Source organism: Pongo pygmaeus, chromosome 1, assembly GCF_028885625.2.
Source record: "Pongo pygmaeus isolate AG05252 chromosome 1, NHGRI_mPonPyg2-v2.0_pri, whole genome shotgun sequence".
NCBI lineage: Eukaryota > Metazoa > Chordata > Mammalia > Primates > Hominidae > Pongo > Pongo pygmaeus.
The window spans coordinates 87,608,793-87,622,522 of NC_072373.2; the positions used below are offsets into that span (position 1 = coordinate 87,608,793).

The 13,730-nt window shown below is 44.4% G+C and overlaps 1 pseudogene; it reads left to right on the plus strand.

Annotated features, from left to right (window-relative positions):
• The first annotated feature begins 12,077 nt into the window (after window positions 1-12,077).
• On the plus strand, window positions 12,078-12,404 carry LOC129013961 (cytochrome b-c1 complex subunit 7-like; annotated as a pseudogene).
• The last annotated feature ends 1,326 nt before the right edge of the window (window positions 12,405-13,730 follow it).

Below are 13,730 nucleotides of genomic sequence, written 5' to 3' on the forward strand. Positions count from 1 at the left end.
GTTTCACTTTGTCACCCAGGCTGGAGTGCAGTGGCACAGTCTCAGCTCACTGCATATTCCGCCTCCCAGATTCAAGGAATTTTCCTGTCTTATCCTCTCAAGTAGCTGGGATTACAGGCGCCTGCCACCACGCCCGGCTAATTTTTTGTATTTTTAGTGGAGACAGTGTTTCGCCATGTTGCCCAGGCTGGTCTCAAACTCCTGCCCTCCAGCGATCTACCCACCTTGGCCTCCCAAAGTGTTGAGATTACAGGCGTGAGCTACCACACCCGGCCTTGGCTGGATCTTTCTAATGCAGGCAGCCACACAGTGTTACTCTCTGCAAGGGAAATTCCTCAAAAACCTAGCCTAGAATGGCATCTGACCTACATTGAAACCAGAAGGGCAGCATACTTTATTCTAAACCTGCCTCTCCACCTATTTGGTCATTGTTCAGCCATCCATCTCTGCTGGGCTGTTGACCTTCCATAAGATGGTTTCTCAAATGTGGATGATTTCTCAGAATACAATTTTCATAATATAGTTTTTCAGCTCTACTCTAAGTGAACATGTCTGAATTTATTGTGCATTTTATCTCTTATCCTTCTCACACATACGATATACCACAAGTTATTTTTGTTGGAGATATCTCCTGGTCACCTATTCCTTCTTTATGAATAGACAACAAATTAACTTTGTTTTTATTTTCCAGGTAATATCTTAGGCACAGCAAAAACTTCCTCAACATTTTTTGCTCCAGACCTCATATCTCCCCTTGGCCTGTGTTACTGAATATTAGTGGAAGAAAGAACCGATGTTGCAATAAAAGTCTCTGGCAGTGCTAACTGGCTTGACATCAAAATTGAATTACAAAAACAAAAAAAGAAAAAAATTGAATTACAAAAGTGTGGTTTCAAAACTTACTTGGGTTCTCAGAGCTGCTGGGTAATTATTTCCTGTGTCCCCCCCAAAGCATTTATTTATTCATTTAATTTGTCATTAACTGCTTAGCATAATAGGTAAGAATATGAACTCTGAAGCCAGACTACAAGAGTTGGAGTCTTGGCTCTGCAGTTACTATGACCTTCAACAAGTTAACTGATGTCTCCATGCCTTGATTCCCAAATGCAGGCATAAATAAAGCCTATCAGGCCTGGCGTGGTGGCTCACACCCATAATCCCAGCACTTCGGTAGGCTGAGGCAGGAGAATTGCTTGAGCCCAGGAATCTGAGAACTAGCCTGGGCAACATAGTGAGACCCCCGTCTCTACAAAAAAAAAAAAAAAATTAAGGTGGAAAAAGAAATAAGACCTACTTAATAATAAGACCTACTGACTAGAGTTGCTGTGAGGGTTAATATTTATTAAGTGTTTAGAGCAGTTTCTGACACAGAATAAGAGCTCTGTAAGTTTTTTTAAAAAAATTATATTTGTTGGCTGGGTGCAGTGGCTCACTTCTATAATCCCAGCACTTTGGGAGGTCGAGGTGGGCAGATCACTTGAGGTCAGGAGTTCGAAACCAGGCTGACCAACATGGTGAAACCCCGTCTCTACTGAAAATACAAAAATTAGCCAGTCGTGGTGGCAGGTGCCTGTAGTCCCAGCTATTTGGGAGGCTGAGACAGGAGAATTGCTTGAACCTCGGAGGCAGAGGCTGCAATGAGCCGAGATAGTGCCACTGCCCTCCAGCCTAGGCGACAGAGCAAGACTCCATCTCACTATATACATATATATACACCTATATATGTGTGTATGTATGTGTGTACATATATATATATACTTGCAAAGCTAAACTTAGCAAATGTGTGTGTGTGTATGTATGTGTATATATATATATATATAACTTCATGATGGAAAGAAAGGAGAGAAAGAAGGGAAGGAGGGAGGGAGGGAGGACAGAGGGAATAAGGAAGGAAGGAAGGAAATCACCTTTTGGGCCTGGCACATAAAACAAATCCTATATGTGTGTATACATATATACACACACACACACACACATATATTTACTAAGTTTGGCCTTGTGAGTGTCAGGTATTGAGAATAGAATGGTGTGCATTTGGAGGGGGTTTGTGTAACCCCTCTCCTTGAGTGCAGGCAGGACCTGTGACTTGCTTCTAACAGAATATGGAAAAGGAGATATTCACTCCCCTGAATACATTATGCTATTTGACAAAGGTGAGTGGCTGTCACTCCCAAGATCATGTTACATTATGTAAGACTCCTTCTTGCCAACAAACTATTTTCACAATTCGGCTGGCCTTGAGGAAACCAACTGCCATGTTGTGAATGGCCCGTGGAGAGGACCACATGGCAGAGAACTGCATGCAGCTTCTAGGAGCTGAGAGTGGCCTCCAGCCAACAAAAACACAAACAATAACAAAACAACAACAACAAAACCCTGAAATTTGCAATCCTGCAAATGCAAGGAAACAGAGGGAGCTTGGAATTGGAGTCTTCTCCAGTCAAGCCTCCAGGTGAGAATGCAGTGAAGCTGACATCTTGACTACAGTCTGGTGGGACCTTGAAGCAGAAAACCCAGGTGAGCCCTGGGCCAACAACACCTTGATTGCAGCCTTGTGAGAGACCCTGAACGAGAATACTCAGGTAGATGAACATATTGGAGAAAAACATGCAATCATGCTGACTGGTCTGACTTTAAATTCATGAACACCACAGAAATATGATATGCTATATTTCTCTAGTCTACTCGAGAGAAATATCATTTTACCATCCTCCTAGATGATTATTTCACATCTTTTTTTTTTTCCTCAGGCCTCTATAATCTTCTCTCCCATGCTCACTCTCAACAGATAACCTTGCTTCTTTCATTGAGAAAAGAAAAGCAATCAGAAGAGAACTTTTACAAGTTCCCACCACCACACCCTCCCATGTACTTGTATCTGCACTCATATTTTTATCTTATCTCTATGTGCTTAGGATAAACTGTCCATGGTTCAACCCCTCTACCTGTGAGCTAGATCCCATCCTTTCATGCCCACTCAAGGACATCACTCTGGGGCTTGAATTATTTAATTTTTTAAAATTTAATTGAGACGGGGTTTCGCCATGTTGCCCAGGCTGGTCTCAAGTGATCCACCTGCCTCATCCTCTCAAAGTGCTGGGATTACAAGTGTAAACCACCATGCCCGGCCTTGAATACTTACACAATTAACAATGTCTTTAACTGAATTCCCAAATGATTCCTATACTCCTCCAAAACTACCTGCTTCCCTCCCTCAGTCTTCCCTATCTCTATGGTTTCTCAGGCCAAAAATCTTAGGGTCAGCCGGGCACGGTGGCTCACACCTGTAATCCCAGCACTTTGGGAGGCCAAGGCGGGTGGATCACAAGGTCAGGAGATCGAGACCATCCTGGCTAACACAGAGAAACCCCATCTTTACTAAAAATAGAAAAATTAGCCGGGCGTGGCAGTGTGTGCCTGTAGTCCCAGCTGCTGGGGAGGCTGAGGCAGGAGAATGGCGTGAACCCGGATGGTGGAGCTTGCAGTGAGCTGAGATTGCGCCACTGCACTCCAGCCTGGGCGAGAAAGCGAGACTCCATCTCAAAAAAAAAAAAAAAAAAAAATCTTAGGGTCATCCTTCACTCCTTTTTCTCATACCAGATCCAATCTACAGCAAATCCCATAGGCTCTGTCTTCAAAGTACGTCTAGAATCTGACCAATTCTCACTATCAATTTCTCCCATCATCATTTCTTACCTGGATTACATAACGGCCTCCAAACCAGTCTTGCTGCTACCCTTGCCCTTGTTTTTAACTTTTCTTTTCTTTCTTCCTTTTTTTTTTTTTTTTTTTTAAATTATATTGGGGTCTCACTGTTGCCCAGGCTGGTCTCGGACTCCTGGGCTCAAGTGATCTTCCAGCTTCAGCCTCCCAAAGTGCTGGGACTACAGGCGTCAATGACCATACCTGGCCCCCTTGCCCTTCTTAAAGCCATTCTCAATACAACAGCCAGAATGATGATCTGTGGATTTATAGTACCCTTGTGCTCAAAACACTCTGATGGCTTCCTATCTCAACCAGAATAAAATGCAAAATCACCAAATGACCCACAAGGTCATCATCTATGCTGTCCCACTCCACCTGGCCCACTCCTTCTCTAACTTCTCCCTTTTATGTTCTCCATAGCCTGCCCTGGTTCACCAGACTCCAGCCACACTGGAGCTTAGAATTTGTCCTGAGGGCAGTGAGGAGTCCTTGAAGGGTTTTTCTTTTTCTTGTTTTTTGTTTTTGTTTTTGTTTTTTTGAAACAGAGTTTTGCTCTGTTGCCCAGGCTGGAGTGCAGTGGTGCAATCTCGACTCACTGCAACCTCAGCCTCCCAAAGTGCTGGGATTACAGGTGTCAGTCACTGTGCCAGATCCCCTGAAGGGTTTTTAAAAGCCACCATTTTGTCTTCTCTGCCTATAAAGTGGGACAAAATACAGATAGTTAATATGACAGGCCTGCACCTCCTACAATACCAGTCCCTTATGTGATAAAACTGTTCTGATTGGCCTTGCTGACCCAGCAGGGGCACAAAGGGTCCCTTAGTAGCCAAGCTGGTGTTACTTGAGATTCCTTTTTTATTTTCCTTTTTGTGATGAAAGAAAGATTAAAAGCAAACAAACAAACAAAAAAAAATCAGTTGAAGACCTGAAGCTTTTAGGATTTTTAAAAGAAAAAAATAGATTATTTTTTAATTTTACAGATATTATAAACATTAAAATTTGAAACATACAAAGGAGAGAAAGAAGGGAAGGAGGGAGGGAAGGAGGGAGGGGGAATAAGGTAGAAAGAACGGAAATCACCTTTTGGGCCTGGCACATAAAACAATTCCTATTAAAGCTAGTATTTTTCCTTATAGAGTAGAAAGTCTAAGTACTTTTAAAAGACTATTTACTATCCTTGGCAGTGTTCCTCCCCAGGGAGACAGAGGAACAGTGTCTTCTCTGAAATCTTGACTTCACGTAGCACACCACACCCTGCCCCAGTTGAGCTCATTTCTCACCCACAAGTTTTTGAAAAGATGCCCTGGGGTTTGCTCATGAGCCCAGACCTTTCTGGCATCTCACTGAAGTAACTTCTGACTAGATTTGTCATGATCGTAAGGCTGTTTTAAAGAGACAATTTAGATTCTTCTTTTGACGGAATATATTTCATTGTACTGTATTCTCAACAGTTAAAATGAATGCATGATGAAATATAAACAGGCCACCCAAGAATAAAATAAATCCTTTTGATTGAAATGAACATACAGACTTTTTTCTTTTCCTCACCAGATTATCTCATTAAATTACATCATGATGGAAATCTACAGATTTTTTTTTTTTACATTTGATGTGTGTTTGTTTGTTTGTTTGTTTTTGAGACAGAATCTCTCTCTGTTGCCAGGCTGGAGTGCAGTGGCGTGATCTCGGCTCACTGTAACCTCCACCTCCCAGGTTCAAGCAGTTCTCCTACCTCAGCCTCCCGAGTAGCTGGGACTACAGGTGTATGCCACCACACACAGCTAATATTTGTAATTTTAGTAGAGACAGGGTTTCACCACGTTGGTCAGGATGGTCTTGATCTCTTGACCTCGTGATCCGCCTACCTCGGCCTCCCAAAGTGCTGGGATTACAGGCATTAGCCACAGCACCCGGCATTTGTTTGTATTTTTAAAGATTAATTTGTCCTTTATTTATTTGTCATTTAACATTATTCCATTAGTATTAGGTTTTATGAAGCTCTACTGTAACTCCTAAAAAAAGTTGTGATAGTTTGTTTGGAGGTAGCCTTTTTGTTTAAATAACTGTCTAAAATTGTTATTTATTATTAGCCATAAAAAACTTGACTTTAGGCCACAATTTAGTACACAATAGTAAACTGCTAAAAAGCAATTTAGGAATATGAAAATATACAATAAATGGAACTTTCCAAATGGCAGTTGTGAATTTTTTTTTCTTGTTCTATATTGCCCATGTCAGAGTGCAGTGACTTAATTACAGCTCACTGCAGCCTCAAACTCCTGGGCTCAAGTGATCCTCCCACCTCACCCTCCCAAGTAGCTGAGACTCCAGATGCATGCCACCACACCTGGCTAACTTTTATTTTTTTATTTTTGTAGAGAAAGGTATTGCTTTGTTGCCCAGGCTGGAGTGACTCTTTGATACAGCACCTGATTATAGCTGATTTGGATAATTATTAGAATAAGGAAAGCTTATATTTAAACTAACAATGTAAAATATTTTCAATTATGTGCTTAAATTTTTTTACCACAAAAGTTAAGGTTATTTTCTAATAATTATTTTGGTTTTTTTTTGTTTGTTTGTTTGTTTGTTTTAGACAGAGTCTTGCTCTGTCACGCAGGCTGGAGTGCAGTGTGCAGGAGTGTGATCTCAGCTCACTGCAACCTCCGCCTCCTGGGTTCAAGCGATTCTCTTGCCTCAGCCATCTAAGTAGCGAGGACTACAGGTGTGCGCCAACACACCCGGCTAATTTTTGTCCTTTTAGTAAAGACAGGGTTTCGTCATGTTGGCTAGGTTGGTCTCAAGCTCCTGATCCACCTGCCTCAGCCTCCCAAAGTGCTAGGATTACAGGCATGAGCCACCATACCCGGCCCTGATATTATTTTCATCTTATAGTTCAATAAACTGAGGCTGAGAAATGTTAAGTAGCTTTTTCAAGGTCTCAACTGTGGCAGATTTTGAATATGAACACATCTCTCTTACTACAAATTTCATACTCTTAATCACTGAATTCATATATCCAACCATTTATTTTCCAAAATAGTAAATACTCTGTCCAGCACCCATTTAGATAAATATTGCAGAGTAACATCTCAAAAAGACAATAATGGGCCAGGCACGATGGCTCACGCCTGTAATCCCAGCTCTTTGGGAGGCTGAGGCAGGTGGAGCACGAGGTAAAGAAATGGAGACCATCCTGCCCAATATGGTGAAACCCCATCTCTACTACAAATACAAAAAATTAGCTGGGCATGGTGCCATGCGCCTGTAGTCCCAGCTACTTGGGAGGCTGAGTCAGGAGAATTGCTTGAACTTATTTTGTATTTTTAGTAGAGACGGGTTTCTCCATGTTGGCCAGGAGGGTCTCGATCTCCTGACCTCATGATCTGCCCTCCTCAGCCTCCCAAAGTGCTGAGATTACAGGCGCGACCCACTGCGCCGGGCCCCTGGAAGAAACTTTCTAAGTCATCATATCCTACCTCCCAACCAATGCATGAATCATTTCTTCAACATCTCTGACAGATAAAGAGCTAATGAAATCATGAATTAGGTATTGTCAGATAGAAATGTTATAAAATCTCTTTGTTCTATGGATGGATGTATTCATTTTATGTGGATGCTGTAACAAATACTACAAACGTAGTGGCTTCAAGCCACACAAATTTGTTACATCACAGTTTCTCTGGATCAGGAAGCTGGGTAAGTTCAATTGGGTCCTTTACTTAGGGTACAAAAAGGCTAAAATCAGCTGGACGCAGTGGCTGACGCCTATAATCCCAGCACTTTGGGAGGCTGAGGTGGGTGGATCACCTGAGGTCAGGAGTTTGAGACCAGCTTAGACAACATGGTGAAACCCTGTCTCCACTAAAAATACAAAATTAGCTGGGTGTAGTGACAGGCGCCTGTAATTCCAGCTACTTGGGAGGCTGAGGCAGGAGAATAGCTTGAACCTGGGAGGTGGAGGTTGCAGTGAGCCAAGATTGCGCCACTGCACTTCAGCCTGGGCAACAGAGCAAGACTCTGTCTCAAAAAAAAAAAAAAAAAAGGAAAAAAAATGCTTAAATCGAGATGTTGGCAGACGGCTGTGCTCCTTAATGGAGCCCTGGGGAAGAATACACGTCCAGACTTGTTCAAGTTGTTGGCCATATTCAGTTTCTTGAGGTCCCTGTTTCCTTGCTGCCGTCAGGCCAGGGCCAGGCTTTGCTCTTAGAGGGTGCTCACATTTATTTTCATGCTTTCCATGTGGCCTCTTCCAACAACGGCAAGTAGAGTTCTTCTCATGATTTGAATCTCTGACTTTCCCTTCTGCCACCTCTCTCTGACTCCAGCTGGAGAAAGTTCTCTGCTTTTTATTTATTTTATTTTTATTTTTTTGAGACAGAGTCATGCTCTGTCGCCCAGGCTGGAGTGCAGTAGCGTGATCTTGGCTCACTGCAACCTCGGTCTCCCAGGTTCAAGCAACTACTCTGCCTCAGCCTCCTGAGCAGCTGGGACTACAGGCGCGCGCCAACACGCCTGGCTAATTTTTGTATTTTTAGTAGAGACAAGGTTTCACCATATTGGCCAGTCTGGTCTCGAACTCCCAACCTCACGATCCGCCACCCTCAGCCTCCCAAAGTGTTGGGATCAAAGGCATGAGCCACCATGGCCGGCCATAAAAGTTATCTGCTTTGCCGGGTGCGTGGAGGCTGCAGTGAGCCAAAATCGCACCAGTGCACTCCAGCCTAGGTGACAGAGCGAGACGCCGTCTCAAAAAACAAAAACAAAAACAAAAACAAAAAAACAACGAAAGTCCACCAGATTACAAGGATGAGAGGGGTGTGAATTCTGCTAAGATGTAAGCACAGTTAAATGATTACCAGCCATTATTCTGGAGGTCGCAAGATTTGCAACTTCCCCAGTCACTCCTGTAAATAACTTCATTACTGTAGAACCTAAGATTGGCCTTTTGAGATGTCTTTTCAGACTTTTGCACTTCTGACAACCAGATGACCCCACCTAGACCAGGGGCTCCTCTGTGGTCCCCACCCAGAAGCAGACTCAGAAAGAGACTATTTCCTACACTCCTATGATTGCATCCCCAGCCAATCAGTATTCCCTCTTCTGAAGCCCCATGCCCACTAAATTATGCTTGAGAAGCGCTAGCCTTTGCATTTTTGAGTTTTCAGGGAGGTTGATTTGAGTAATAATAAAACTCCAGTCTTCCATTTAGCTGGCTCTAGGTGTATTAAACTCTCTCTATTGCAATTCCCCTGTCTTGATAAATTGGCTGCATCTAGGCAGTGGGCAGGATGAGCCCATTGGGTGGTTACATACGCACTTGACAAATAATTATTGGGCTCTTACTGTGTATCAGGCAACATATTTGATACAGGGGATATAATAGTGACCAAGCCAGAAACAGTTCATGATCAAATGAAGCCAGAGGACAGGCCATATTCAAATGTAATTACACTAATAAATGTTAAGGTACAATTATAATCAAAGTACGTATCTGTACTTTGAGACTGCTATGATGCTATGGTAGTACAAATTATGAAGTTGACATCACTTGGAGGGTGTGGTTCAAGAAAGACTTCCTTAAAGAAGTGAAATCCCCGCACATATTTGAAAAAGAGCCATTACATCTCTGAAGTATTTTTTTCAAATATTCCTTATCTTTATATCATGTCAAAACAAATAAATGTAGTGTGAGTAAGGGATATTAGTGTGTGTGTGTGTGTGTGTATGTGTGTGTGATTTAGGGGGTGTCAAAGTGGCCTACCATTTACTTCTCCTTGCCTCTATCCAGCAGAAAATGTGTTAGGGGAATTTAGGCAGACAATTTTCCAATGAAATAAATATTTTGTTTTATTTTATTTTATTTTTTGAGAAACAGGATCTTACTTTGTCACCCAGGCTGGAGTGCAGTAGTACAATCACATCTCACCTCAGCCTCAACTTTCCAGGCTCAAGCAATTTTCTTGCCTCACCGTCCTGAGTAGCTGAGACTATAGATGCATGACACCACATCTGACTATTTTTTTTTTTTTTTTTGGTATCTTTTGTAGAGATGGGGGTCTCACTATGTTGCCCAGGCTGGTCTTGAACTCCTGGGCTCAAGTGATGCTCCCACCTCAGCCTCCCAAAGAGCTCGGATTACAAGCATGAGTCACTGTACCCCACCTAAAATTTTTTTAAAAATATAAATACAAATTGAGATTGCTTTGCTCTTAAAAATTGTTCTTGACAGTAGGACAGCCTTCCATCAGGAGAAAATTTGGAATACAAAAGAAAAGAATGCTAATTTGAGATGGTGTTTCCCTTTTTTTATGAGAAATAAAAAGTAATGTATGGCCAGGGTGTAATATAAGACAGGTCTAGGACGGAGCAAATGCTTCAGTGATCAGGATGTGTTGTTTAAAAGGAAAAGCCAGCCCCATCTGGGAAGTGAGGAGCACCTCTGCCTGGCCACCCCGTCTGGGAGGTGAGGAGTGCCTCTGCCCGGCCGCCCCGTCTGGGAGGTGAGGAGTGCCTCTGCCCGGCTGCCACCCCGTCTGGGAGGAAGTGAGGAGCACCTCTGCCCGGCTGCCCCGTCTGGGAGATGAGGAGCACCTCTGCCCGACCGCCCCGTCTGGGAGGTGAGGAGCGCCTCTGCCTGGCCGCCACCCCGTCTGGGAGGAAGTGAGGAGCGCCTCTGCCTGGCCGCCCCGTCTGGGAGGTGAGGAGCGCCTCTGCCCGGCCACCCCGTCTGGGAAGTGAGGAGTGCCTCTGCCTGGCCGCCACCCCGTCTGGGAGGAAGTGAGGAGCGCCTCTGCCCAGCTGCCCCATGTGGGAAGTGAGGAGCGCCTCTGCCCAGCCACCACACCGTCTGGGAAGTGAGGAGCACCTCTGGCCACCCTGTCTGGGAGGTGAGGAGCGCCTCTGCCTGGCTGCCCAGTCTGGGAAGTGAGGAGCACCTCTGCCCGGTCGTCCTGTCTGGGAGGTGAGGAGCGCCTCTGCCTGGCCACCCCGTCTGGGAAGTGAGGAGCGCCTCTGCCCGGCCGCCCCGTCTGGGAGGAAGTGAGGAGCGCCTCTGCCTGGCTGCCACCCCGTCTGGGAGGAAGTGAGGAGCGCCTCTGCCTGGCTGCCACCCCGTCTGGGAGGAAGTGAGGAGCGCCTCTGCCCGGCCGCCCCATCTGGGAGGTGAGGAGCGTCTCTGCCCGGCCGCCCTGTCTGGGAGGTGTACCCAACAGCTCCAAAGAGACAGCGACCATTGGGAGCGGGCCATGAGGACGATGGCAGTTTTGTTGAAAAGAAGGGGGGGAAGTGTGGGGAAAGGAAGGAGAGATCAGATTGTTGCTGCGTCTGTGTAGAAAGAGGTGGGCATAGGAGACTCCATTTTGTTCTGACTAGGAGAAATTCTTCTGCCTTGGGATGCTGTTGATCTATGGCCTTGCCCCTAGCCCCGGGCTCTCTGAAACATGTGCTGTGTCAACTCAGGGTTAAATGGATTAAGGGGGGTGCAAGATGTGCTTTGTTAAACAGATGCTTGAAGGCAGCATGCTCTTTAAGAGTCATCACCACTCCCTAATCTCAAGTAACCAGGGACACAAACACTGCAGAAGGCCGCAGGGTCCTCTGCCTAGGAAAACCAGAGACCTTTGTTCATGTGTTTATCTCCTGACCTTCTCTCCACTATTATCCTATGACCCTGCCATATCCCCGTCTCCGAGAAACACCCAAGAATGATCAATAAATACTTCATAAATAAAAAAATAAATAACTAAATAAATAAAAAATAAAAAAAATTAAAAAAAAAGGAACAGCCAAACCATCAGCAATTTCTAATGTTTTGTTTCTTAACTTTGAGATGTAATGTCCCAAAAGAAAAAAAAAATTGCCCTTCTTGGTTAGTATGAGTTGTACTTATTTTCTGTGAAGTCAGTAGGAAATCACTGCTGCTCTCAATGATGAGTAAACTGAATTGCAAAGGGAGTACCTGCCCCACCCGACTCCCTCATAATCTTCTCTCCAGAAAGTATAGCTGCTTTCTCTTCCTCCAGGAGCTGACAGGAACTGAGTGGAAGAGAGCCAGCATCTGAGCCAAGCCAGAGGCATTTCCCTTGAACGCTTACGAAGAGACTAAGAAAAAAAATCCTTCCCCGTTACTTGGGATTACAATTTCCCAAGGAACAGTGGCCATAGGGCCACTCAATGGACAGATTTTGAAGGCAGAGGCTGCAAGAGAACAGAGAACTGAGGGAAGAGGGGAGTGTGTGGATGAGATTAATTGAACAGTCTGGACTCTGAAAATCCATTTGGTAGCTGCTCTTGACTCAATCCTTGGGGTAGTACCAGTCTAAGGTGCATGTAGATCCTATACCAGGGTTCCAAACTATCTCAGGGTCAAAATGGCTGGCAGGCCAGCTGTTGCAGCATCAGTGGCTGGATGGTTTTTGAAAGTGTATTATAATGCTGCAGGATTCCATAAACTGGGGTTAATGCCAGATGATACCATATATAAGGATGAAGAAGTAAGAGAAGCCATAAGAAGCCCTCCTGTGAACCTTTATAATAACAGGATGTTTCACATCAACTGCACTGGACCTGACTATGAGGCAGCAGATCTCGCCTAAAGAACAGTGGACCAAATATGACAGGATAAATTCTACCTTGAACCGTATCTGAAAGCGGTTACTCGGGAGAGAAAAGAGAGAAAAGAATGGGCAAAGAAGTAATCATGCAGTTGAAATCTATGGATGCAGCTGTCCTCAAAGTATTTTTATGAAGATGTTGGTTAAAGCCAAAACACAATTTAATAGTTATTTAGGCCGAGCGCAGTGGCTCACACCTGTAATCCCAGCACTTTGGGAGGCCGAGGCGGGTGGATCACCTGAAGTCAAGAGTTCAAGATCAGCCTGGCCAACATAGCGAAACCCTGTCTCTACTTAAAAAAATACAAAAATTAGTCAGGCGTGGTGGCGGGAGCTTGTAATCCCAGCTACTCGGGAGACTGAGGTAGGAGAATCGCTTGAACCTGGGAGGCGAAAGTTACAGTGAGCCGAGATCGCACCACTGCACTCCAGCCTGGGTGACAGAGTGAGGCGCCGTCTCAGAAAAAAAAAAAAAAAAAAAAGAAAAGAAAAGTATTTAGTCTGCACGTTTTCCTTTAAATAAATACCTATAGTAAAAAGAACAACAACAAAAAAAAAACTGTCTCAAATGAATCCAATACGTACCCCAACTTTACCAAGTTGGTTGATGTTTGTTTTTATTTTTGGCCTCCTGAGATCGCTGTATTTTATTATCCAGATAAAATAATGCCAATTACAGCCGGGCGCGATGGCTCACTCCTGTAATCCCAGCACTTTGGGAGGCCAAGGCGGGCGGATCACGAGGTCAGGAGATCGAGACTATCCTGGCTAACACGGTGAAACCCCGTCTCTACTAAAAATACAAAAAAAATTTAGCCAGACGTGGTGGCGGGCGCCTGTAGTCCCAGCTACTCGCGAGGCTGAGGCAGGAGAATGGCGTGAACCCGAGAGGCGGAGCTTGCAGTGAGCCGAGATTGCGCCACTGCACTCCAGCCTGGACGACACAGCGAGACTCCGTCTCAAAAAATAAATAAAATAAAATAATTCCAATTTCATGTCTTTGGATTCCCCACAAGCAGAAAATCAGGTAATCACTTGATTGTCTCTGTACCCAAGGAACAAAATCTTTAATATACAGAGCGGTTTGGCCCCTCCTTATTTCCACACACTAGTCTGTGAGTACCGTCTTTACATCACCCAAAGACCTGTTGAATCGCTTCCCCAAACAAAAGATGAATTCTCTCTGGAGCTATAAAATGCAGCTTGTAAAACTGTAATATTTTTGCAATCTGCGACTACCACCCAGAAACCATTTTAAAATGACAAAGATTTTCTGCTTTTTTTTTTTTTTTTTTTTGAGACAGAGTTTCACGCTTGTTGCCCAGGCTGGAGTGCAATGGCGCAATCTCGGCTCACTGCAACCTCTGCCTCCCTGGTTCAAGTGATTCTCCTGCCTCAGCCTCCCAAGTA